The sequence below is a fragment of the Panthera leo genome, chromosome B3, assembly GCF_018350215.1.
Source record: "Panthera leo isolate Ple1 chromosome B3, P.leo_Ple1_pat1.1, whole genome shotgun sequence".
Taxonomy (NCBI): Eukaryota; Metazoa; Chordata; class Mammalia; order Carnivora; family Felidae; genus Panthera; species Panthera leo.
The window spans coordinates 98853255-98877992 of NC_056684.1; the positions used below are offsets into that span (position 1 = coordinate 98853255).

A 24738-nucleotide genomic window follows, 5' to 3' on the forward strand; every position below is an offset into this window, starting at 1 on the left:
AAGCTATACCTATTCTCATCAGCTCATAACTGCCCCTCTCTATATTCCCTTAGCATATACTGTCTAAGTCATTCTTTTTATCACTTAATTCTGTTCTTTTCTCTTTACTGAATTAGGAGCTCCTGATGAACAAGGTTCATGTCTTATTTGGGGGGAGGGGTTGTCATATCCTAGGTTTATTTAGGCATGAAGTAGGCAACTGACAGTGTTTGTTTAAGTGGCCAAAAAAAAAAAAAAAAAATCTAATCCTTGATGATACTCCCAGATTTGGTGAAGAGCAAGATAGCATGATGGAAAGCACATGAGTTCTGAGTCAGACAGAATTTTTTAATCTCCCTTGTCCTTAGGTATTTGGTTTTTTCCCCGTCAATAGGAATAAGAAGACTTAACTTGCCTAGTTATCAGGATTAGAAATAAGAAATGTGAAATTCCACATACAGCGCCTTCTATATAGTAGGTTCTCAATAAATTGGAGTTATTATTGGTTATGAAACCGAGACCTGGAAATAATGATCCTATTTTCTGTTAATTTACCAAACAGATTAAAGAGTTTTGAGATTTCTTTTACTTAGGGAAAATAAAAATCATTGAGTGCCATCACTTGCACTCACGATCAGAGAATTCTAGAGGGAAAATGGGAAAGATTACAGTATGTCCCAGGCTTGCCTGTGCAACTTCTTATCATCATTAATCTGGGGACTGGGTTGTTTTGCACAGTTAATATAGCAGCAGTCACATCTCCACAATGAAAGATTTTAAATCATATTCCTCTGTAAATCATTCATTCCATTCTCAGGATTTCTCCTCTGCTACTCTTGCCTGATGCCAGATTAAGAAGATAAACAATTCTGAAACATACTGAAGAGAGATTTTAAAGGGATTTGATATATAATGACGTGCCTTAAGTAAAAGGATGAGTTTTAGTTACTTGAAATACATGCATGTATCCACCACATGATAATGTCACTGATCCATCATCTCATGTCTCTTCTTCAGTGGAAGTGATGCCAAAATCTTTGCATTAAATGTAAAGTAAACAAAACTGCTCCTTAATTGGCTCTGATGACCGGGTAAGCTAAATACAAATGGTCCTTTTATTTTCAGCCACTCCAGTGATTTCCAGAAAATGAAGAGTCTGAATTGTTCTGGCTGTCTGGAGCCTATAGCTAGAGCTCAGGTAAGTACCCTATAAAAGAAGAGAGTCCTGTTCAAGAGAGTCTTATAACCTGGTGAACAATTTATAAAGCGCTGAAGAGGAGCCCAGGACAGAAATGTACAGAGAACCACCTTATTGGCTATTCTTGAGTGAGACATATGCCATGTCCCCTGTGGCTTCTCCATTTTTTAAAAAATGAGGGTGACAGTTTTTGCAAGATATTATCAGGAGGTCTGTTTAGATGTACGGTGTAGTGACTGAAGACACTGGCTTCGGAGTCAGAAAGACCTGGACTTGAATCCTGGTTATGTTACTTATGAACTGTCACTTTGAACAGAAAACCTCTGTGTTATTTTTCTCATTTGTAAAAAATGTGAGTAATTATTCCTCCTACTCGTAAGATTAAATAAGGTGCCTGAGACATCGGAATAGATCAGTTACTATTAGCTATTATTTGTAAAATACTATAAGCTTCTTATAGAAAAGAAGCCCATATGATTCAATATCTGAATTATTCACCTGGCAGGTACAGGTTTGGGAGGGTATTTTCAATTTTTTAAAAGTAGATTTTATGGGGCGCCTTGGTGGCTCAGTCGGTTAAGCGTCCGACTTCGGCTCAGGTCAGGATCTCGCGGTTCGTGAGTTCAAGCCCCGCGTCGGGCTCTGTGCTGACAGCTCAGAGCCTGGAGCCTGTTTCAGATTCTTTGTCTCCCTCTCTCTCTCTCTGACCCTCCCCCATTCATGCTCTGTCTCTCTCTGTCTCAAAAATAAATAAACGTTAAAAAAAATTTTTTTAAAAAGTAGATTTTAAATAGGCTTTTACTTTAAAGAAGCACCATATGCCAAATTATGGTTTAGTTGACTCATACATTCCTGATTACTCTTGATATGACTGTAGAATGGCAACCATCAGTATTAGGAGTATATCACATTTATCTGCATGAAAACAGTGCTTCCTCTCTCTGGATAATTTTACTCTGAAATACTGGGGCTGAATGAAGTGAACAGGAGAATTATTAAATTATCAAGTTCCAAAATAGTCAAGCTTCACTATTCTTTGAGATTCTCATCCACATTCACTTTCTTCCACAATGTAAGTTGCGAATTAATAACCCTAACCCTAACCCTAACCCTAACCCCCTAACCCTAACCCTAACCCTAACCCTAACCCTAACCCTAACCCTATATATATATATATATATAATATATATGTGCCATATATATATAATATATATATATATTATATATATATTATATATATATATTATATATATATATACACACACACACACACACACACACACAAAGTTCAAACCTTGGGGAGGAGGAATCAATCTCACAGCTTCAGGAGGAATGGGGAGAAATGGTGTTCTTGTTTATTGAATAGGCATTTTGATTTTTCCCCCAGCTGAGAAAAGATTGTTGATCCCAAGTACTTGCCCAGATAGTGCAGCGAAAATCCACAGAGACATTTTTACCACCCAGAGTGAGGAACTAAGAAGTTCCAGAATTAAACTGGTACATTTTTTGAGTAATAGTTCTGCTTCCCTCGGGTGAGTGGAATCTTTACTGATGTCATTGCCACCCACCACCACCTGGCATCCCTGCATGGTGGCGGTCACAGCAGTGTATAGATGGAGAGGAGCAGTTAGAAGATGCTACAGGGCGCTTGGAGGAACTCTCTCTCTCTCAAAAAAACAAAAACATACATTTACAGATTTCAGAGTGGAGGCCTCCTTAATCTTTGTCTTTAGGAATATTTGATTTATGTGTTTCTTACTTCATTTGTTTTTCATATATGTTTATGTGATCACCATGAAAGAAAAAGTGAGAACTCATCTTTATGATGCCTAGTTTCTTTTTTTTTTTAATTTTTTTTTAACGTTTATTTATTTTTGAGACAGAGACAGAGCATGAACAGGGGAGGGGCAGAGAGAGAGGGAGACACAGAATCTGAAACAGTCTCCAGGCTCTGAGCTGTCAGCACAGAGCCCGACGCGGGGCTCGAACTCACGGACCGTGAGATCATGACCTGAGCCGAAGTTGGACGCTTAACCAACCAAGCCACCCAGGCGCCCCTATGCTGCCTAGTTTCAATGGAAATGTCGCTATTTCCTGAAGTTCTTCTATTCCTTAGAGCACCAAGTTAGAGGTTGTTCAGGCAAGGGTTAGAAATGTGGTAAAAGGGACAGGGGATGGGAGATGAGAATATGAGTGATACATTCTGAAATTACTTTTTCTCTAGCGACAGCCAACACAGGTAATTGGGGATTATTTTAATTTTTACCAATTAAGTTCTTCAAATTTTAAGGCTTTAAGTTAAAGCCTAACTGGCAGCATTTTGTTACTGGGCTCATATCATGTACTCAATAGCACTTATCTTTCAGTGGGATTAAAAATTCCAGTTTACACCACAGGATCTAAGAGTGAGAGGAAAACTAACAAATGTGATTATTAAAGTGCTCTGCCAGAACAGATGGTTATTGGTGTACCTAATCAAAACAGTAATAATTGTAGCAAAGATCAGTGCACTTCTCAAACTATGTTCCAAAAGATGTTAATAGGGGATCTGTGGGGAAAAGAGACCCGACTCCATAATCAGATAAGTTTGGGAAACACGGAGTAAAATTTGTGTAATACCAAAGAGCCTTTAATATGTTAAATGCACATTATGAGCCTCCAAGAGGGGCATGTTGCACAGAGTATTTCCTGAGCTGCTTGAATTGAAAAGAAAACCTTTTTTTTAAGTGTAGTTGACACACAATGTTATATTACTTTCAAGTGTACAACATGGTGATTCCTCAAGTTTATACGCTGAGAAGAAAAACTTAATCACGGGAACATTTTGTAAAACATTTTGGGGAAAGACAGGAAATTTGCAATTGCTTCAGGAGTACGGTTTCTTGTCTATTCAAAGTTCACACACGCGGGAACCTCTTTCCATTTCACCCACATTCCATCTCATATCGCCCATAAAAGGACCCTGACTGGTAAACCCATAGAGCGTAGAAATATGTTAAAGGAGAAATGAAATCTATGACCTTTCTAAATCTGAATTTTCTTGTAAAAGCCTAAAGGGCCAACCTGACTGAGCACTGCTTAATGGTAGTTTCATGTGAAACGGGAATTTTTCATTGAAAAAACAAACTAGGGGTGCCTGGGTGGCAAAGTTGGTTACGTATCTGACTTTGGCTTAGATCATGATCTCGCAGTTCATGACGTCAAGCCCCCCACTAACAATGTAGAGCCCACTTGGAATTATCTCTCTCTCTCCCTCTCTCTGCCCCTCCCCCACTTACACAAGCACTTTCTCTTTCTCTCTCTCTCTCAAAATAAATAAATAAACTTAAAAAAAAACCCTAACTCATATAATAATGAAATGCAATGCATGGCACTTATTTAGATCTGGATTTCAACAGACCAACTATAAGAAGACATTTTGGGGATACATAGAAAGCTTGAAGGCTAAGGAATTATTAATTTTGTTAGGTATGATAATGGTATCTGGTTATGAACAAAATGCCAGTTTTTAAGGATGCATACTCAAGTGTTTTGTATGAAATGTTAGGATGCTAAGGATTTGCTGTAAAATCCTTTAAAAAATAGATGAAGCAAATTTGGCAAAATATTAATAACTTCAATCTGAGTAATGGGACAGGTGAGGATTTTATACAATATTTTTCTGTAGGTTTGAATATTTTGGTGTTGATGAGTTTTTTTTTTTTTTAATGCAGAATAATCAGTCAGTCCCAATCTATGAAATCAGACTCTCTGGAGACTGGTCCTAAGAGTCCTCTGTTGTTTCCCTCCTCTTCTCTGTCACTCGCTCTTTTTAACAATCCTACTATCAGCGGTTTTTAGTGACGAAGGCTGAGATGCTAGCTTCCTCTGGAATGCTATAGCCTTTACACCTCGCCTAGTCATTCATGGCCTGGTATGTTGTTTTTTAAGAGCTTACAAAGCAGTGATGTAGGCGTGTGAGAGAGTTTTAATATAGCAAAAAGCCTGTTGTGCAGATATGCAGGTTAAAGCTACAGATGCTAACTAAAAGCTCAACCATCTCATTAAACAAGTAAGTGTAATGTGGCTTGTTTTTACTAATTAGTTTTGATGTTTACTGTTTGTAATGCAAACACATAGTTGAATTAAGAATGAAAAAGTGAAAAACTTGTCATAATTATAAGGTAACCATAAAATTATAATCAAAAGTAATGTTACATTTCATAAGTCAAACATATAAAAGCAAACAATATAAATAATAATAACTAATCAATTCTAATATGTGTAGCTAAAACTAAGTTGCTTAGAGAATGGCATTATGCATAATTAACCTAATAAAGTTACATATTATACTTCACATATTAAATGAGTCAACTTCAGAAGTCACAATTTGATACATCTTCTTAAAAAAAAATGCAGTGATGAACACAGAAATTTAGTACATGCAGAATCTATGCTATTAATCCATATCATCTGCACTTTAAAAAAAATATTTTTTATTTATTTTTGAAGGAGAGACAGAGCATGAGCAGGGGAGGGGCAGAGAGAGAGACACACACAGAATCAGAAGCAGGCTCCAGGTTCTGAGATGTCAGCACAGAGCCTGAGGCAGGGCTCGAACTCACGAGTCTTGAGTTCATGACCTGAGCCAAAGTCAGACACTTAACTGACTAAGCCACCCAGGTGCCTCCATATCATCTGTACTTTCAAAAATCCATATTGTCAGGGTGCCTGGGTGCCTTAGTCAGTTAAGTGTCTGATTCTTAATTTAGTCTCAGGTCATGATCTCACAGTTGGTGAGATTGAGCCCCATGTCAGCACGGAGCCTGTTTGGGTTTCTCTCTCTCCCTCTCTCTGCCCTTCACCTGCTTGCGTGCGTGCTCAGGCACTCATGTGCACTCTCTCTCTCTCTCAAAATAAATAAATAAACTTTAAAAAATCCGTATTTTCATACTTTGGAAATGTTATGGAAGAGGGTTTACGGAACATGCCTGAGCTTCATACCCGTAGTTCATATGGTCTGTATAAAATGGATCATGAGCATAATTAGCCATGTCCTAAGCCATAACATCTATTAAATATGGGTTTTGAGCTGTTTTGGTTTTTCTAAAATACATTGAAATGAACATATAACTAGTTTTTGAAAATGCTTGTCTCTCACCATCAAAAATCATGGTAATGATCATGGTGTATAACACAATTAATACTCTTCATATACCTTGGGAGACATCAGCCTCATTTGAGAACATCAAGAATATATCAGATCCTTTGCTAGTAGGAAACAAAGTGAAAACATATACCTAAAGGGAAAGAACTATGTCATAATTATATTTGTATGAGCTATACCTAGCACAGTGCCTAAAACATAATAGGCATGTAATACATGTCTGAGTAAATGAATGAATGCTTATCATATCTCTGAATTAGCTCTATCCCCTATTCTCAAAACCAATTATTTGTCAAGGTAAAGGCTTTAATCAGAGCTCTTAGCCCATGAAAATTAAATTGCTGAGCCTGGCCCCTTTGTAGGAAATGTAAAACTCATGAAATTCAAGTACCCTTGGGAAATCCAAATACATTTCCATTTACCAATGTATATAATAGAGGCAAAAATAAATTCAGATAAATTTACTTAAATACATGGATATTAGCTTTTGACGTTCCTTAAAACATTTGAAAAGGAAATGGAAAATTCTCTCTCACAAATTTGTAGGCACCTTAGAGTAACAGAGAATGCAGACAGAAAGCCTGGGTTGGAATCCTGGCTTTGCTACTATTTAGCTGTTCGTACCCTGGGTAAAGCCACTTAATCTGAGCTTTAGCTTGCTGAGTTATAAAATGAAAAGGTGAGATTAAATTATCTAGGTTTCCTTCCAGCTCTAAAATTCTTTTTTTTTTTTTTTTAATCATTCTTCTCCCAGAGGCTGCTGACCAGTGCCTTGTGTTAAGCTTCCTATCTTTTCCAATATGAAGTAGACAGAGGCTGGCATAGCCCTGTGCACAGACTCAGCACTGTTCTGAATTATATGAGCCCAGGTACTGGCCAGAAAAAACTTTCACATATAAGTAAAGGCTCTTTGTTGTTCATGTTTTAAACGAGTATATTTAGGAAACTGTTTAACATGCTCTCATTTCTTTTAATATTTGAAGTAAATTTTATCAGAAGGCAGCATATCCAGCTGTTAAGAACATATTCTCTGTAGTCAGATTGTTTGGGTTTGAATCCTGGATTTAGAACTTAGATAAGGATAGATGTGTTAACTAATCTTATTGTGGTAATCATTTTGCTATTTATGTGTATATCAAATCATCAATGTTATATGTCAATTATATCTCAATAAAGCTGGGGGGAAAATAGCTCTTAGGACAAGGGACTTCTCCATGACCCAGTTACCTCATCTTTTTAAAGTGATTACAAAAAAAAAAAAAATAATAATAATGCTACCTACTTCACAGGCTTGTGGGAGGCATAAGAATTAAATGAAAACAAAACAAAACAAAAGCACTTAGGAGAGCGCCTGACATGTAGTAATCACCCAATAAAGCAGCTACAACTGGTCTTTTCCAAATATCCTTTATCTGGGAAAACATTGTTTTCCCTACTAAAGAACACAGTAAAACATTTGCTGTGTACCTGTCTCTTCACTCTGACCTGTTTATGCTCACATCTGCAGAATAAACGAGGAAGGCGGCAGGGGGGGTGGGGAGGCCTTGCTTGCCTGCTCCTGCCCACCCCTACCCTGCAGTCCTAGGCCTCTCCACAGCTAATTGAATTGCTTTAGTCAATTTGTCATATTTGCCTGTAGTTGACCATTTCCCTGTCTGGCTATGTGCTGTTGGCCCATTCTGGGCAGCTATGGAGAAGCAGCCTTGTGAAATGCTAACCTGTGTTGAAGATGGTCCTCAAGTCCCTGTACTGTTGCCAAGAGGCAAATGAGATGCTTTGTGGTTTAAAAACTGCGAAATGCTGTTCAAATGCCACTTTTTTATATGTGAAGTCCAATTTGAAGATCAAATCTAGAGGAAAAAGGCCATGATGTGGGAGGTGACCTCCAAAAGGACTGTCATTATTACAAGGTACAGTGATCATTTCCCAAAGGCCATGGAGTAGCTGTTCTTCTGTCCTGATTCTGCACCCGGAGAGGGAGGCCCAGAGGGGTAGGAGAGACTGCCCCCACCCAGGGGGCTGACCAAGGCAAGACAGAAGCAACCATAGGGAAGAAAAGGCCAGCTTCATTCTGAACCACCTTCTCACCTGCATTACACATTTTACGTGGAAGAGCAGGTGTCTTTTACATTTAAAAAATAAAGTTTTGTTTTTCTTTAAGATAACTGGCAGGGGACTTTATTTGTATGGATGTGCTTCCTATTTAAGGAGAAGAATAAGCATTTTATATAGCAACCATTAAATGAAAGATCTTTAAAAACTAATTTTACTCTATAATTGATGTGTCCCATTTAGTATGCAAATGAATGATGTTAAATATATGTGTAATTCCCTAACTTTAGGAACATACTTTTGCAAATTTTTATTTTTAATTTTTGGAAGCATTACACATAAAAGTGATACCATTGGCTAGAAATAGTTGCTGGGGGGAAAAACTGACATAAAGCAAATGGCATGTTATCAGCACCGCAGACCAGTACAATTAGCAACAACATTTTATCCTGCCCGCACACAATTGCAACGCTTGATGTATCTAAAAACGAACCTAGAGGGTATTATGCTAAGTGAAATAAGTCAGACTGAGAAAGGCAAATATCATATGATTCCACTCATATTTCGATTTGGAATCGAAAACAAAACAAAACAAAACAAAACAAAAAAACCCCAAATAAATGAATAAACAAAAAGCAGAACCAGACCTATAAATACAGAGAACTGATGGTTGCCAGAGGGAGAGAAGGGGCTGGAGAGTTGGGCAAAATGGGTGAAGGGGAGAGGGAGATTCAGGCTTCCAGTTAGTGAATAAGTCACGAAAATAAAAGGCAAAGCCCAAGGAATACAGTTAATGATACTGTAATATCAGTTTCACATGTACAACCTAGTGATCCAGGACTTCCATACATCACCCAGGGCTGATCACAGCAAGTGCACACTTTAATCCCCATCACCTGTTTTACCCATCCCTTTACCCACCTGAAAATTTTTTTTTTTTTAATGTTTATGTATTTGAGAGAGCTCGAGCACATGCACACATGAGCAGGGGAGGGGCAGACAGAAAAGGTCAGGGAGAATCACAAGCAGGTTCCACGCTGTCAGTGCAGAAACTGATGTGGAGATAGAATTCACAGCCCATGAGATTGGGACCTGAGCGCAAATCAAAAGTCAGAAGCTCAGTCAACTGAGCCACCCAGGCACCCTCCACCTAAAACAGTTTTTAATGTTTTTTTAAATGCTTCTTTGTTTTTGAGAAACAGAGACAGCATGAGCAGGGGAGGGGCAGAAAGAGAGGGAGACCCAGAATCTGAAGCAGACTCCAGGCTCCGGGCTGTCAGCACAGAGCCCGATGCGAGGCTCAAACTCCCAAACCAACAGATTATGACCCGAACCAAAGTCAGATGCTTAACCGAGTAAGCCACCCAGGTGCCCCACCCTAAAACAGTTTTTAAAAATCATCCCAATTTAAGTCATCTCTCCCTAAATCCCCAAAAGATTTTGATGGGTGGCTTTTCTTGAAACTCGAGGACTTTTTTTTAAGAGTTCTCCAAGTTGCGAAGAGTAGCAGGGAAATCTTTGATTTAAGAAATAAAAAAATTTGCCAAGTTCTTTCTATGGATAATGAGTCGAATGAGACAGGATAGCACGGTGCCCAAGCCTCGGTGCCAGTGGGAACAGTAATTTGGTCTCTACCACCTCATTCAGACTGGGAGCCTCCAGCTGTGGGTGGTTTTGCATTGTTTGAATTCCTCCTGGAGGCTCAGGGTTGACAGCCACTGTTCTGGGAGCCACAGCTGACCTAGGAGGCTCATGTCGCATGCTAGATTTTACAACCTGGCTCTAGCAATGCTAAAATCATGGAGACTAAGGGCAGAGGTGATTCTAGGGACTGCCAGTTGGCTCCTCAAACGTTCCCCTGAACTGTCCACCTCTCTCCTTTATGTAGTGGTGTGGCTCAAATGAAGTCACTGGAACCTTGAAAGGAAAAAGTGGAGTTGCAGATGAATGCAGAGGGGTGTAGTTACTTACCTGAGAGCCTTGGTCATCATTCCTTTAGTCTGATCAATTTAAAACACAGGCCAATTTACAGCTGGTGGAGTGGAAAGGTATCATCAAGCACTGCCCTCTGGGTGCCTTCTTGCCAAATGACCTCATGTAATTCTACCCACTGAAAACAGGGCTGAGAATTTTGTTCCCAGCCCTTCCTGTCCCACATACAGTTTGAGTGGGTCCATATCGTGGGTACTTCTGCACATTTTCTAATACCATAGCTTGCTGTCTGGAAGTCACTCTGCTAAGAAAGTGGACACCTTGGTGTTAGATTTTAAAAATTTTATCAGGAGCACTTGGATGGCTCAAGTCAGTTAAGCATCTGCCTCTTGGTTTCGGCTCAGGTCATGATCTCACAGTTTGAATTTGAGCCCTGCATCGGACTCTGCACTGACAGTGTGGAGCCTGCTTGGGATTCTCTCTCTCCCTCTCTGTCTCTCAAGATAAATAAACTTAAAAAATATATCAAATCTGGGCATTTCCATTATTTTCATGTGACTTTTTCTATTTTGTTTTTTACAAAAATTTTTTAGAAACTCCAACACTAGTGGGCTATTTAAATTTGTGCCCTAGTTTCCTTATTTGTAAAATAGGAATTGTGATGGTATCTATCTCATAGGGTGGCTGTTATGATAGTAAACTTAAAACATTTGGCATAGTACCTAAACCACAGTAAATGATCAATAAACAATCACCTGTCATTATTTTAAATGCATTGTATTCCTGGAAACTACTCTTCTGAAGTTACTTGTCATTCATAGAACAAAATAGTATCTATCCACGCAACTTTGAATTTATCAATGAGGTGTCACCTTCCAAAGTCCTGAGTGAGTCAGTGCCGTGGGGATGAAATATATATGTGTTTATTAGGCAGCATCAGAAGAGCAAAGCTGTGAAATGGGAAGAAGTAGAAATTGGGTTACTTACATATTCTCTTCAGTCTCTATTCCATTTTCTCAGAGCTGCCCTTCAGCGTATTTATGGAAACGTTAATTAAGACTCCGATTCATTTATACACTATTAGATTGATGTGGAAGTTTCTGGGGACTAGATGCAATTATGTTACTCAGTAAGACTGGTAGTCTCCATTGTTTTATCTTTAGCTGAATGGCTTCTTATTGACCAAATTAAAAATCATAGTTTTAGTAACTCCATTTACATCACAAAGAATCAAAAATAGGCAACCCTTCCCTAAGTTGAATGGGTTGCACTGATGTCACCGTCCTTATTGTGATAAAATATTACTAATCACATCTTAACACATTTTCCCTCCACCTCCCCTCCCACCTAGTTTTATTCATTGGAAGGGGATGGGGGAGTTACAGTACCTAAAGCATTTTGGGGCGTCAAATTAAATATTTCTAAAGTATCTTTAATCTGGCCTCTTCATTTAAATCTTACTTTAGTATAAGCATTAACAGTGCAACTACACATATGGTCACAAATGGGTGTAGGAATGATTTGAAGAGTTTGTTGCCACTATACTGAGATTCCCAACCTTGCCATCGGCTCTTAAATGGTTCTGATACATTTATAGGTTTGCAAATGACTATATAAAAGAAATCAGCTAATAAGTCTAAGTGGAAATCAGGTAATATTTGAAAATGGTGGTTAACGATATACTTCTTATAGCTATTCTTGGGTTTGCTTTCATGAAATTTGAATATATTTGAATACATACATATATCCTTTATTATAAATGCTAGTAATATGAAGAATAATGGAAGTATAGGGTTAGGAAATGGCTTTAGTCAATATAAATGTGATGAATATGATTCCCGCAAGTAATTGATAGCCCTAATGATCCTTTCAAAGTTTATTTCTATATATTTGGCAGTGGCTATTTGTTCAAAAGATTTGTTTATTCTATCATATGCATTTATACTACTTAAAAATAAAATTTCGTGAATTATTTAAGCAATTACAGTTATTATTCACTATAAGAGCTAATAACTAGTCAGGTCTAGTTAAATTATAAACTTTATACTTTATTAATAATATCCGTAAGACTAAAATTGCTCAAAAGTTGATTCTTCACTGAAGTCAGTGAAAAGCTTTAGTGTTTCCAGCTTTTTTCTTCTTTGGCCTATTGTTTAATTTGGATTGAGATAAATCTTGCTATACCTCTGTTGACAAAGAGCATGGTGTTCTACCACATTGGTAATTTTATAGCCAGAGGTAGAAATTTCGCTAATGTAAAAAAATGCTTTTGTCAGATACAGGGATTATCCTACTTACTTCTCCCTCTCCAAGTCCCCATACACTAAAATAGGTGATGCAAGACATCATAAAATGTGCATGAAGTGTTTTGGAGCTAAGAGAAAGACTCAGGTAAAGTTTGGGGGAGAGCAGACAGAGAAACTCAGCCCAAACAGCTTACTCTGTAGGTTCCAAATGATTCTTCATCTCTAGTCACTCTTCGACAGACCTTCAGCAGGCTTAGCCAGAATCCCCAAAGGGACCCTTCCTTCAACCCAACTTACAGGGCAGCTAAATGTTCCGGTCAAGTTTAGACCAATGGTTATCAACTAGGAGCAATTAATTCTTTGTTTTGAGGTGCCTGTGTTGTAGGATGCTTAGTGGCATCCCTAGCCTCTATCTACTAGACGCTGGTAGCAATGACCCACTTACCCCCAACCCTGACTTGGGACAACCAGAAACATCTCCAGACACTGCCAAATGTTCTTCTGGGGAAAAATCACCCTCTAGTTGAGAACTACTAGATTTTTTAAAAATTTATTTTAGAGAGAGAGGGAGTGGGGAAGGGGGCAGGGAAAGAGAGAGAGAGAGAGAGGGAACATCTTAAGCAGGCTCCATGCTTAGCGTGGAGCCCAACACAGGGCTTGATCCCACGACCCTGGAATCATGACCTGAACTGAAATCAAGAGTCGGATGCTCAACCAACTGAGCCACCCAGGTGCCCAGAGAACTACTAGATTAAAAGTTGCAAAATATGGGTTTAAAAAGTGCCTTGTTTTACAAATATCTCCCCCGCCCCTTACAAATGCTGAAATTCCTTTAATCAGATTGTGTCTTTCTTTTCACAATCATAGATTATAAGGCTTAAACCACAGGTACCAGTCTGAGGTAACTTTGGTGGGAATATTTTCAGTTAAAGTGCAAATAGTCAATCAGTCAGTAATGGCCAAGGGTTAGTTTTCCAAACCTTCCTAAATCGCTGACAAAAAGTCACTGACAAGACAGTTTAGGGAGAGAGTGTGAGCTTAGAGACAGATTTCCTGAGTTTCAGATCCAGCACCTACTTTCTTGAAGATCTTAGGCATCTGTAAACCAGGGATAATGACAGTGCCTCCCTCCAAGGGCTGTTGTAAGGGTTCAACAAGGTAATACTTATAAACCTTTCAGACCAGTGACCATGAGAGACGTGCTAGGCTGAGCCTTCACAGCAGCAGGGTTTTTTTGGACTGGGATGAGGGACCTGAAGAGAGACATAAGAATCTGTGTTAAGTGCTCCACTGCTACAACCATTGTCTTGGTGATGTGACTGATCAACGCATTCATTATTTTCTGTAGTCTTCCTTGGTGACTTTAAAGCAAAATGCAAGAAAATGGGCGACTGAGTTGACCTGTTAGGGCTGTTAAGAAAGCTGTAGTAGAAGGTCAAGGAGATATGGGGCATAGACTACGGGGGAAAATAAAGTCAAAATGGTGAGCCTAGGCACTAAATTCAAAATAAAAGAAGAGAGGCCAAAAACGGCCAATAAACGGGAAGAACTGGGAGGGTTTTTGGTGACTGGAAGTCTCAAGCCAAACAACAGCTCTGGTGGGAGGGGTGGAAGGGCAGAACGTGGTGGACAGAGCAGCTTCATATGTTAGAGATAGAGCAGCTCCAGACGACACTAGGATACCTTCACGTGGAGGTGAGGACATTGACCGAATGGAAGCAAGGCCACTTCTTTTTCCCTTGCTCAACTCAAACCACTCTGTTCCCAAGGGTATCTCATCAAAATGCTTTGCTGGCAAGGAATTCGATAATTCACTGCTCTAGTAAGATCCCTCTCATGTTCTTCTTACGCTTTCAAAAGTCTGTAGTCTGAGTAGTTAAAGATAGAGGGAAAGGTGCAAACAGAAATAAAATACCCATTAAGGAATATCAAGAGATATACTCCAGACGCTGTTCTAGATGTCGGGGCCACAGCGGTTAGTGAGATTAGGTCTATGTTCGGATGAAGCTTAAATTCTAAAGGGAGAGACATGGACAAACAAGTGAACATATTTATAAATAATTTCAGATAATGAGCAAAGTGCTATGAAAAAAGTAAGTGATGTGATAAAATATATTGATGCATATATAATATGAGGTCTATATATACATAAAATAATATATTAAGTATATATCCCATTATCTCTTAAGAAATTGGGGTGTAAAGGACAAAAATTATTATCTAATACAGGACTATGGGCAGAATGGAAAATCACTGATTTGCTGATTCTATTTTTCTGCTCAAGAACTCACACAGATGAATTATAAATACATAATCAAGTTTTTAAAGAAAAGCATGTTTAAGGACTGGCCCTACCCCTCCACCCCAAGAGTCTTACCTTCCAAGCTAGATCTAGTTAAGAATGCTATCACCCAGCACTTTCTTCTCCAGGCCTGTCAAAACTAAACATTGGAATCTGAGGCCATTTGAGAACAATCTTACAATCCTCGGTTTCTAATTCAAACTCCATGCCTAATTACCAGTGTTCTTTCTTCAAAGAACTAAAGCATAAGAATTCTGTTTAGGCTAATTGAATGATACATTAGCCTACTCTTGTAAAAGAAAAATATAACCACTGCCTTGCCTATGGAAGAATTCCTTAAGATTTTTTTTTGGCATTTGGTTCCATAGCCAATCCAAACAAGAGCGAATGTAGATTTTGTTTCTCATCTAGGATCAGGTGAGAGGAAAACAGGGATCTAATGCGGGTGTTCATAAATGTTTTTTCCCTTGCGTACAACTGGGTAATGTAGCCAGCGGATCAGGACTTTGTGTTATAACCAAAATCCCAGCCACCACAGATGGATAGGGTGTTCCTTGGAGGCCCCGCCAACAGAGGCCGTTAGTGTCAGTGAGCTTCCCGTGGGATTCCAGAACCAGCATTTCTTACTTGTATTTTTGTTCATCCTTCCTTTTCAAGGAACTAAAAAGAAGCTTAAGGGCACGTTTGTTGTGCTTCAAATATGACTCAAGGTAACCGAATTAAAACCAAATAGATACATTTCACGAATCCTCTTCATAAATGAAGCTTTTGTGGGTATTCTCAAGAAAACCAGTGTCAGCTAGGCTGTAAGCCTGTGTTCCGGAAGATGGATATTCACATCTCCTGTTCTAGTTCCGTGTGTCTCTGGCACAAATTGATAAGACGTCATAAAATACTGAAGAGAATTTCAGTGACATCTGTAATGGTGTCATTTGTGTTTGAAAGTGACTCTTCCAGGAATATTATCTCAGATAAAGATAATCAGAGTGTGCCTGAGGCCTAACTTGGAGTAACTGGTCCTACTTCCTTTCCTTTCCCATCTGTCTCCCCCAGTGGGGAATGGAGGGAGTCGCCTTCATCTCTGGGGGTAGGAATGTTTTCTTTCAGCTTTTCAGAGAGTAATCAAGGAATCAGAGCCAAAAAACTGCTCTGGGACATTGAGGCCTGTTGTATAAACACAAATGGTATACATCAGGAAGCTTTATCCTACAGGGAGTCTACCCCTTGTCTCGTCCCTTCTACTAGACATTTTTCTGTACTTGTCCTCAATCTTCTCTGGAATGTGAAGCCCCATGCAAAAGCAGAAATGCTATGCGCACACTTAATTCCTCACTCTATTTTAATTCACAACAGTATCCCCCAAAAAAGCATGGCCTCTCTGCCATTATGCCTTTCACCTCCAAGACCTCAGTACTCAGTTATCCTACCTTGTGCAGCTAACACCTTCACTGCCCCACTTCTCAAGAGTGAAGGGCCTGGCTTGACCCTCCCAGTCTTATCAAATCTTTTGTCTGGAGTGTTCAAGTATGTAAGCCCTCAAGGAATAGTAATGTGATGTTTTGGCAAAACTAGAGCCTTAAAAGAATGGAAAGAAAAGTAGCTCTTTGAATATGTCTCCTGTAGAGTTTTACATGTTGCATTAAAACCAAACTTTATACTAGGATAATTAATTTATCCTATTAAAAAAATTTTTTTTAATGTTTATTTATTGTTGTGAGAGAGGGAGTGTGTGTGAGCAGGGGAGGGGCAGAGAGAGAGGGAGACAGAATCTGCAGCAGGCTCCAGGTTCCGAGCTGTCAGCACAGAGCCCCAAGTGAAGCTTAAATTCACGAGCAGTAAGATCATGACCTGAGCTGAAGTCGGACATTCAACCGACTGAGCCACCCAGGCGCCCCTAAGTTATCCTGTTTTTAATATTTTCTCAAAATTTGATGGCCAAAAGAGCAGAATCAATTAATTTAATTTTTGTAACTTTGTGTCTCCAAATTGGGGAAAGGTACATCTGTGTTAGATTGCTACATAATATGTTATGCATGCTAATATATTGCTATGCTGTGCTACCTCTGCAAAATAATTATTTGCATTCCTGGTTAGGGGCTCCTGGTGCATACTAATGAGACAGCTGGATTAAATAACTGATAAGCAAGTTTCCTGAGTATTAAAATCTTTTTTTTATTAAAATTTTTTTTCAATGTTTATTTTTGAGAGACAGAGAGAGACAGAGCATGAGAGGGGAGGGGCAGAGAAAGAGGGAGACACAGAATCGGAAGCAGGCTCCAGGCTCTGAGCTATCAGCACAGAGCCCAATGTGGGGCTTGAACCCACGTACTGTGAGATCATGACCCGAGCCAATGTCAGAGGCTTAACCAACTGAGCCACCCAGGCACCCCTTAAAATCTTTTGGTGTTTTTGTTTTGCAGAATATAGTGATATACCAATGAGAATAATAAAAAGAGCATTTTAAATGTTAGGCAGTGAAAACCAAAACTATATCACTGCACTGTTAAGTTTCCATATGTGATTAGTTTGTCTCTCAAAGTAATATACATTAACTAAGTGGAGATTTAAGACCTCAGAGTAGGACTTTAAATGTATTTTGAATGCTTTCAAATGCATTTTGTTTTGCTTTTTAAATTGCACTTCAGCAATTACCAAAAAGAAAAATGAACCTAATTTCCGTATTATGACCTTCATCCAGAATGATGAACAGTATTTAACTTGGGGAAGGTCTTCTTTAAAAGCCAGTATGTCAAATGACCGACTTCTTTCTCTGACTAGAACTTATATTTCAGCATTAAAACATACTCTGAGTCCCAAATAACCCTGAATTGTATAGAAAGGATTAAAAAGAACTAATTTTTTTGTCTTTTAATATTCTGAATGATCTTAATTCTCAAAATACTATTCCAGTGTTTGGAAGATACTTGTAAAGGGGTGTGAATTATAGCAGTTTACGGCTCTTTCCCTTCTATGTAATTGTGTTCTTTATACCAAAAATGTGTAAATATCAGCCACCAAAGCTTAAGCCTCTTGAATTATAAAATGAGGCTATGGCCATCATGCTTTAAACTCACACCCCAGTACACGTGCTCACTCTTGTGCCCTCTACCTGGGATACCATATCCACATGTGTCTCCACTTAAAATAATCTGGGGATTTAAAAAACATTCCCAACCCCAGGCTACATCTCAGACCAATTAACTCACATACCTGGGACACAGTTTTTGAAGGTCCCCAGGTGATTCAGGGTACTTCCAAGTTTGAGAACCACCACCTTGACCAACTTGTTCCTTGGCAAACTTCTGCTCATCCTTCCCATCTCAGTTCATCCTTCTCACCCAGACAGAGGTCTGATGCCTGCCCTGAAGGGGCCAGGCCTTCCCACTATGCCTCCTGCATATCCCTAGCCTGGCAAGCATTAAAGTATATTGTAACTGCTGACTCACATGCCTGCTTCCTCAAACCAGTGTAAAATTCAGGAGTATTTTTACCTTCAGATCCCAGAGTCTAACCCTGTGCCTGGTGTATGGAAGTACTCAATAAATTTATGGAATGAATAATTTCCCCCTAAAAAAAAAGCAAAAATATGGAGTTATGTTAATGTTTACATGCCATGGAGAAAGTTGTCATTTAAGATGTGCTCAAGGTGATGTTTCACTGATGGGCAATGTCTCATATTTAGGAAAACATCATATTGGTGAAAATAGATCCATACCTAAACATCAAAAAGAACCATAAAATATAACTTTACCTATGAATTTGCATTCTTTACTGTAATAAGTGCAAAAAAACATGTCCTGTGGTAAGAACTATCTAAAACAACCCATCCTTTCTCAGCTCCACCTCCATTTTGAGTGGATTATGTGTTGTTTTCCAAAGCAATCCTTTCAGAAATTTATGTTTCACGGGGCTATAAAGTGGTTTTTAAGAGTGTTACTTAGTTTACAAAATGCATTATGTAAGAATGTATGTTTATTGGTATTCACTATTAATATGATCATTATGAGTAAAAAAATACCCACACAGTAAATTTTGTGACAATCTAATTCTAGACAATAAACCCAATCTTAAACATGTTTTTTAAAAAGCTGTTTAAAATATTTTGCTCCTTGGATTACCTAATTACTTTATATTGCAGCAATGTTTCACAATCTAACAACATGTTGTTCTTTTTTCTTTTAAGTTTATTTATTTTTGGGAGAAAGAGCACATGTGCAAGTTGGGGAGGGGCAGAGAGAGGGAGAGAGAGAGAGAATCCCAAGCAGTCTCCGCACTGTCGGTGCAGAGCCCCATATGGGGCTCAGGGCTCCAACTCCTGAACTGTGAGATGTACTGAACCAAAATCAAGAGCGGACGCTTAACCAACTGAACCACCCAGGTACCCTACAGTATGTTGTTCTTTATCCACTAGATGCAGAAAGCCTGAAAAGAAATCAGATTTAGGAACTGTTTTCCAAGATAGTAATGTATTACTCCTTTATCTCGTTTATCTTTACTTATGAAATGCTGGATTATCTCATTAGACATCAAATTAATTTAAGATCTTATCAACCAGTGTTTACTGTGCACTCATTCTGAATGCATCTAAAAAAGTGAGAGAAAAGTGTGAGCCTCCACGTTTAAATGCCTACATTGTCGTCAACCAGTGTAAGCCAATTTTTAATTTTACTGTTAATTAAATACAACTACTTTAGAAGACAGTCATTGAAATGTAGTTCTGGTCCTTTTTTCCATAACGGAATTATGACTTTAAATGCAATACCCTTAGACACTGCTGCTTTGCTTTATCAGAAATAAGCTCTGAATGTATTATCAATTGTGAAAAAAGATCACAGCTGCTTCTAAGATTCAGTTCCAGTGTCATAGTTCCTCCATTGTAAAAGCTGTCAATGAGGCAACTATTCCAAGTTAGCTTCAGCCCTAATGAACACAAAAGTGAATTTCTTTTGCCAAGCAAATGAGGCACACAGACAGGCATACTTTCGACCAGTAACAGCCAGATTTACATATTTATGTTTGGACTAAAAGAGCAGAGCAATTTTTAAGTTGGCTTCTGTAAGCATAAATCTGATTTTGGGTATTGTCCTTTCTCAGGTCCTCCTCTTCTGGTCTCTTCACCCATTTGTCAGACCCAGAAACATACACAGCCTTACTCCTTTAGTGAAGGGCCCTGTGGGGTATTACTGCTACACTGGCCAGGGGTCACTGGGTCAGCAATCAACATAAGACCTAGGAGGGCAGAAGCGGGAGCACTGTGCACCAGGGGTCTGGGGACGACGTGACTCTCCCTTGGCTCCAGTTCCCAGCAGCAGGTCCTAGTGGGCACAGGTTGACCAAAGAGGCGTAGCTCTTTCCCAGACCCAAGAAAATTCCGTAAAAACACCTTCCGGGGGCCCTTTGCATCACCCGGCGCTCTCTCCAGCCACCTCCAGGAGCGGGCAAATAAAATTTCTGAGGGGTCACGGACACTAAAAGCACAGCCAATAGAGGCTGTGTCTACCTTCACAACTGGAGAGACTCAGCAGGGGAGGCTTGGCTTCCGGGCGGCGCCCCCACCATCTAGGATAAAACCCGCGAGGGCGCGGCGTCCCGAGTGGTGTGTGGGCCGGTGGGTGCGGGACAGAAAGACGGGAGGGAAGCTAGGAGTCACGAAGCCTCCTCCGCTGGGATCGCCTCCTCTTAGAGTGGCCTCCCTCCACTCCGTCGTTCAGAATTAGTAAAACGGTGCTCAGGCCAAACAGCCGCCCCCGCCCACCCAGACTTGGGCTCGGGAGGGAGGGTTCCCGGGGAGCGGGGCCGAGCGTCGGAGAGGGCCATTCGGCCAGAAGGGGGGAGCTGACAGTGTCCCCTCCCGCATCCGTCGCGTGAGGGTAAGGGCTAGATGGCAGTGGTCCACGTACGGTGCCCTTCTGGGTTCTCCTCCTTCCTCAGGACCCGAGAGGAGTGGCTCCCTCCGTTTGCTCCCACCTTCGTGTCGCGGCACCCCTCCGCGGGACGCTTGGTTGGGTCCGGGGCGGGGCCGACAGGCGCTCCACGTGCGGCCGCGAGCAAGGCCCTCTGCTCCCGCGGCCCGGCGGCCACCCCCGCCACCTCGGGGCGGGCGTGGGGGCGGAGCCTCTGGGGGCGGGGCGGGAGGCGTGGGCGGGGGGGCGGGGCGGACGCGGAGCGCTCGACAAGCTGCCGGGGCAGAGGGGCTGAGAGGAGCCGGGCTGGCGCGGCGCAGGCAGGAAGGGACGAGGACCTGGGAAGAGTCCGACGCCTGGTGCTCCGGGCTTTCTGGGAGGTATGAGCGGGAGCTCGGCGCTTGGGGGCCTCCCAGTCTGTCCCCTGGCCCGGCCACCGCGCCCCGGCTACCCACTGTGCCCCCTGCCGGCCGGGCGGCGGCGGCGGCTGGACGGGACTTTGGTAGGGTTTCTGGGAGTCGAGAGCCCTAGCCAAAGCAGTGTCTTCCCTGCGTCTTTCTTCGCCTTCTTTTTGCTTCCTCGACTCTGGGCTTCGGGCACCGGGCTGGAAGGTCGCCTCTCCGCGGGTCAGAGCTCGCCCACGCCGGGGCGGGAGGCCGGGGCCCCGGGGCAGCCGAGCCAGGCAGCGCGGGAGGCGCGGAGCTCCGGGGCCACCTCTGCGGCGAGGGCGGGAGGCCGGCCGGGGCTGCGGGCTGCTCCCCGGGCTCACGGTGCCGCGCTCGGCTCCCCAGTGGTCTCTGGCGCGCTGTTCCGGGGGCGCTTGTCGGTTGCGCCCCATCGGTAGCCACTTTGACGGGGCGCCGGGGCCAGCGCGTGAACCCTGAATTCCTGGGTGTCCTGCCGCCTGTTGTGCGTGCTCCGGGGGAGGGCAGCCCGGCTGCGGGAAGGGACCCGAGAGCAGCCTCTGCCCCACGGACCCTGAAAGTGTCTAATCGGGGAGCCTGAGATTGAGCTGGGGCTCGGCGGCGCCAGAAGGGGGCCTCGGTGGGATGCTAGTGGGGGGCGCGGCCTGCAGAATTTGGGTTCCTGGAGGTGCTTGCGGCGCGCAGGCCCGGCCCGGGGCAGCAGAGACCACCAGCCTGTCCTCGAGGAGGACCGGGAACTGTCACGTATGGACCGCTGGGGGCCACCCTTGTGAGATCCACAGGGCTTAATAACAGTACCTCGAGTCCTGGGACAGCGTAACCTAATAGTGAGGGCGTTTTCTTTAGGGCATGAATAAATGGAAAGGTGTCAAAATAAGCATATTTTAAAGTTGAAACGAAAACTGGCAGATTTTCAGGTCGTGCAGTTGTGAAGTTAAGTGTCCAAAGAAATATTAGCTCTTTTACACCCTTTTCGTTTTTATTTTTTGGCAAAAATCTGTTTTGCCAGAATTTCCCTCAGGAGCTTTGCATGGCCCACAGTGGGGCAGGAAAACTTGAGCAAGCGTTCTCAGGTTGCTTTTGACTTCAAGCCTGTGCTCTCCAGGTTTTTTTGAGTGTGCAGAAAAAGTGTCTGATTCTGTTTTTCTCTGGGATCCGACGATGTTTGTTTATTGGGTTTATAAGCATCTATTTAAATTCAGTTTTTGCACGAAATACTCCCCGTTGCCACAGGGTGTAGTTTAGGGATTAGAAAATACTGTTGGAGAAAGCTGCTAGTGGCTTCATTTTCCAAGAATGTAAGTCATTTCCTTTCTGTGATTTCAGGGAGTTGATATTTCACAGCATCAAAACTTTGTGGGGAAAATTTTCCGTAATACATCTGTCATTAAAAAGGCTTTTGACTTTTGGATTTTGTCTTCTTAGAGCAGCACATAAATTTAGGCTCAGCAATGTTGAAGGATAAGAAGTTTTTCAGAAACTGCAGTATTATGAGAGTCTTGTAGAAAGTAATTTTAACAACCACCAAGACTTACAGCCTGCACCATCGAGATGGGGGAGGGGAGAAGACCAGAGGAGAGAGACAGGAAAACAGATGCTTTTGCTGTTGTCCTTTGTAGTACAAAACTTGTAGCAGTTAATCATTTTCCTTGGGTGTGGTTTTGAGAAATAAAAGTATTACGTTAAAAAGGAAAATACTGCACAATATGAGGCAGCTGACATTTAAATGCTCTTTCCGTATGTTTGTAAACATATTGGATTTATATTTCAAATTAAAATGGACCTTTGGGATCATTAGATGAGAAGGGTCCCCCAGGGGATATCTTCTATCAAGTTATCTGCAGGATATCTTCTCCAGAAAGCAGACTGACTGTAATAGGAACTAATTTTCCCCCTTTTGAATTGCTTGTAAAAATGCCGGAGATCTGACACTGATGGACCACAGTAATCAGCAGTCCTTGCAGAACTCAAAACATCTTAAGGGAAAGGAAATCTTTCCGTGTTTCCACTCCCTCCTTTTTGGGGGGCACCCTGGGTAAGCTACCAGCTTCAAGTACATAATTTGAACTTGCTGGTTGAAGATGCTCCTAGCTCTGCAGTGAAACAATAGGAGCTAGGAGGAAGACCCTGCTTGTTTGAAAGCAAAGTGCCCATGTGCTAGGTGATCACTTCTGGCAACAAGTTCTGTAAAAACTCATCCAGTTGGGCTAGCTGAATCCAGAGAAGGGGGTTGTAGAGCTTTTCTGGTTTCTGGACTTTGTTTTCACTTTTAACTACACTTATAAAGCCTTTGGCTTTCAGAACTTATGACATAATAGACTGTGTAGCCTTTTGTGGCAGATGCTTGAAATGAAAGTTTCAAACAGAATTGCTTTTGACTGAACTGTCAAGTTCAGAGTTTAGTGTAAATGAGTCCTGTCTCACAGCTAACTTTTTTGATAAAGGAGTTCTTTGTAGTTTTCAGCGTGGATGCTGCACATTTTGATTTCTGAGACTGTGGGTTTAAAAAAAAAAAATAAAACCTGCAAACAATTATTTTATTACATGAAAGCCAGTACCAAGAAAAGATTAATTCAGTCCAGATGTAAAAATGTATGTGAATTTTAGATTTGGATGATCTCAACAAGTTTTCCCTTTTGTTGATGAAACTGCCTGGATCCCAGATGGCATTCACAAACTGTCCCTTAGGTGGTTTTCTGAGTTCAGAACTAAATTTTAGGGGCCTTCTCTAAAGTCACTTGAAAATTGTTTTAAGCATTCTCAAGGATAGAAAGTTTTCTCTATTTATGCAGAGATAGGTTTTTCCTATTCCACATGAATGCAAACCTTATAAATGCCCTGGTTTGGTAAATGAGCCTGTGTGTTTCATAAGTAGGAAAACCAGAGGTATTCAGTATTGTGTATCCTTATGAACAAAGCATAGAAACGTTGGCTTTCATTTATGCAATTCCAACTTTTTAAAAAAATATATTTTTTTATTTATTTGCCGGGAGAGCATGAGCAGGGGAGGGTCAGAGAGAGGGGGACAGAGGATCTGAAACAGGTTCTGAGCTGATAGGCTGACAGTGGCCAGCCCAATGTGGGGCTTGAACTCATGAATGGTGAGATCATGACCTGAGCCAAAGTCAGATGCTCAATCGACTGAGCCACCCAGGCGCCCCAATTCCAACTTTATTTTTATAAAGAGTTATAAGTGCGTTCTCAGTCTTTAATAGGATCCTGTTGTAACACAGTTTGTGGTTTCTGATAAAGCAGTTGGTCCTCATATGATGATCCTGTACCCTGCTCCCACACCAAGAAAGAACAAACAACTTAGAAGAAAACTTCAGTACTTAAAAAAAAATCTGTACTTCCAACACTAAAGTTACTAAGTGTTACTAAGGGTGTGTGTTACACACTTAAAATTATATGTTTTTAAGAAGTCTTTGTTTATGTAATTATACATTTAAGAGTTTGATTACATTGTGATTGCATATTAAACAGTTGAATGTAGGAGGGGGGAATGGAAAAGAAATAGTGATGGAATTTTATGAGTGGTGAAATTTTAGTTAAAAC

At 41.1% G+C, this 24738-nt stretch overlaps 1 protein-coding gene across 2 annotated transcripts in view; it reads left to right on the forward strand.

Annotated features, from left to right (window-relative positions):
• The first annotated feature begins 21047 nt into the window (after nucleotides 1-21047).
• FRMD6 (FERM domain containing 6) overlaps nucleotides 21048-24738 on the forward strand; it is an 80905-nt gene continuing 77214 nt past the window's right edge. For both annotated transcript variants that reach the window (XM_042943207.1, XM_042943209.1), the window contains exon 1: nucleotides 21048-21138. The gene's annotated coding sequence lies outside the window, so the exon portion shown is untranslated. The remainder of the gene's footprint in view (nucleotides 21139-24738) is intronic.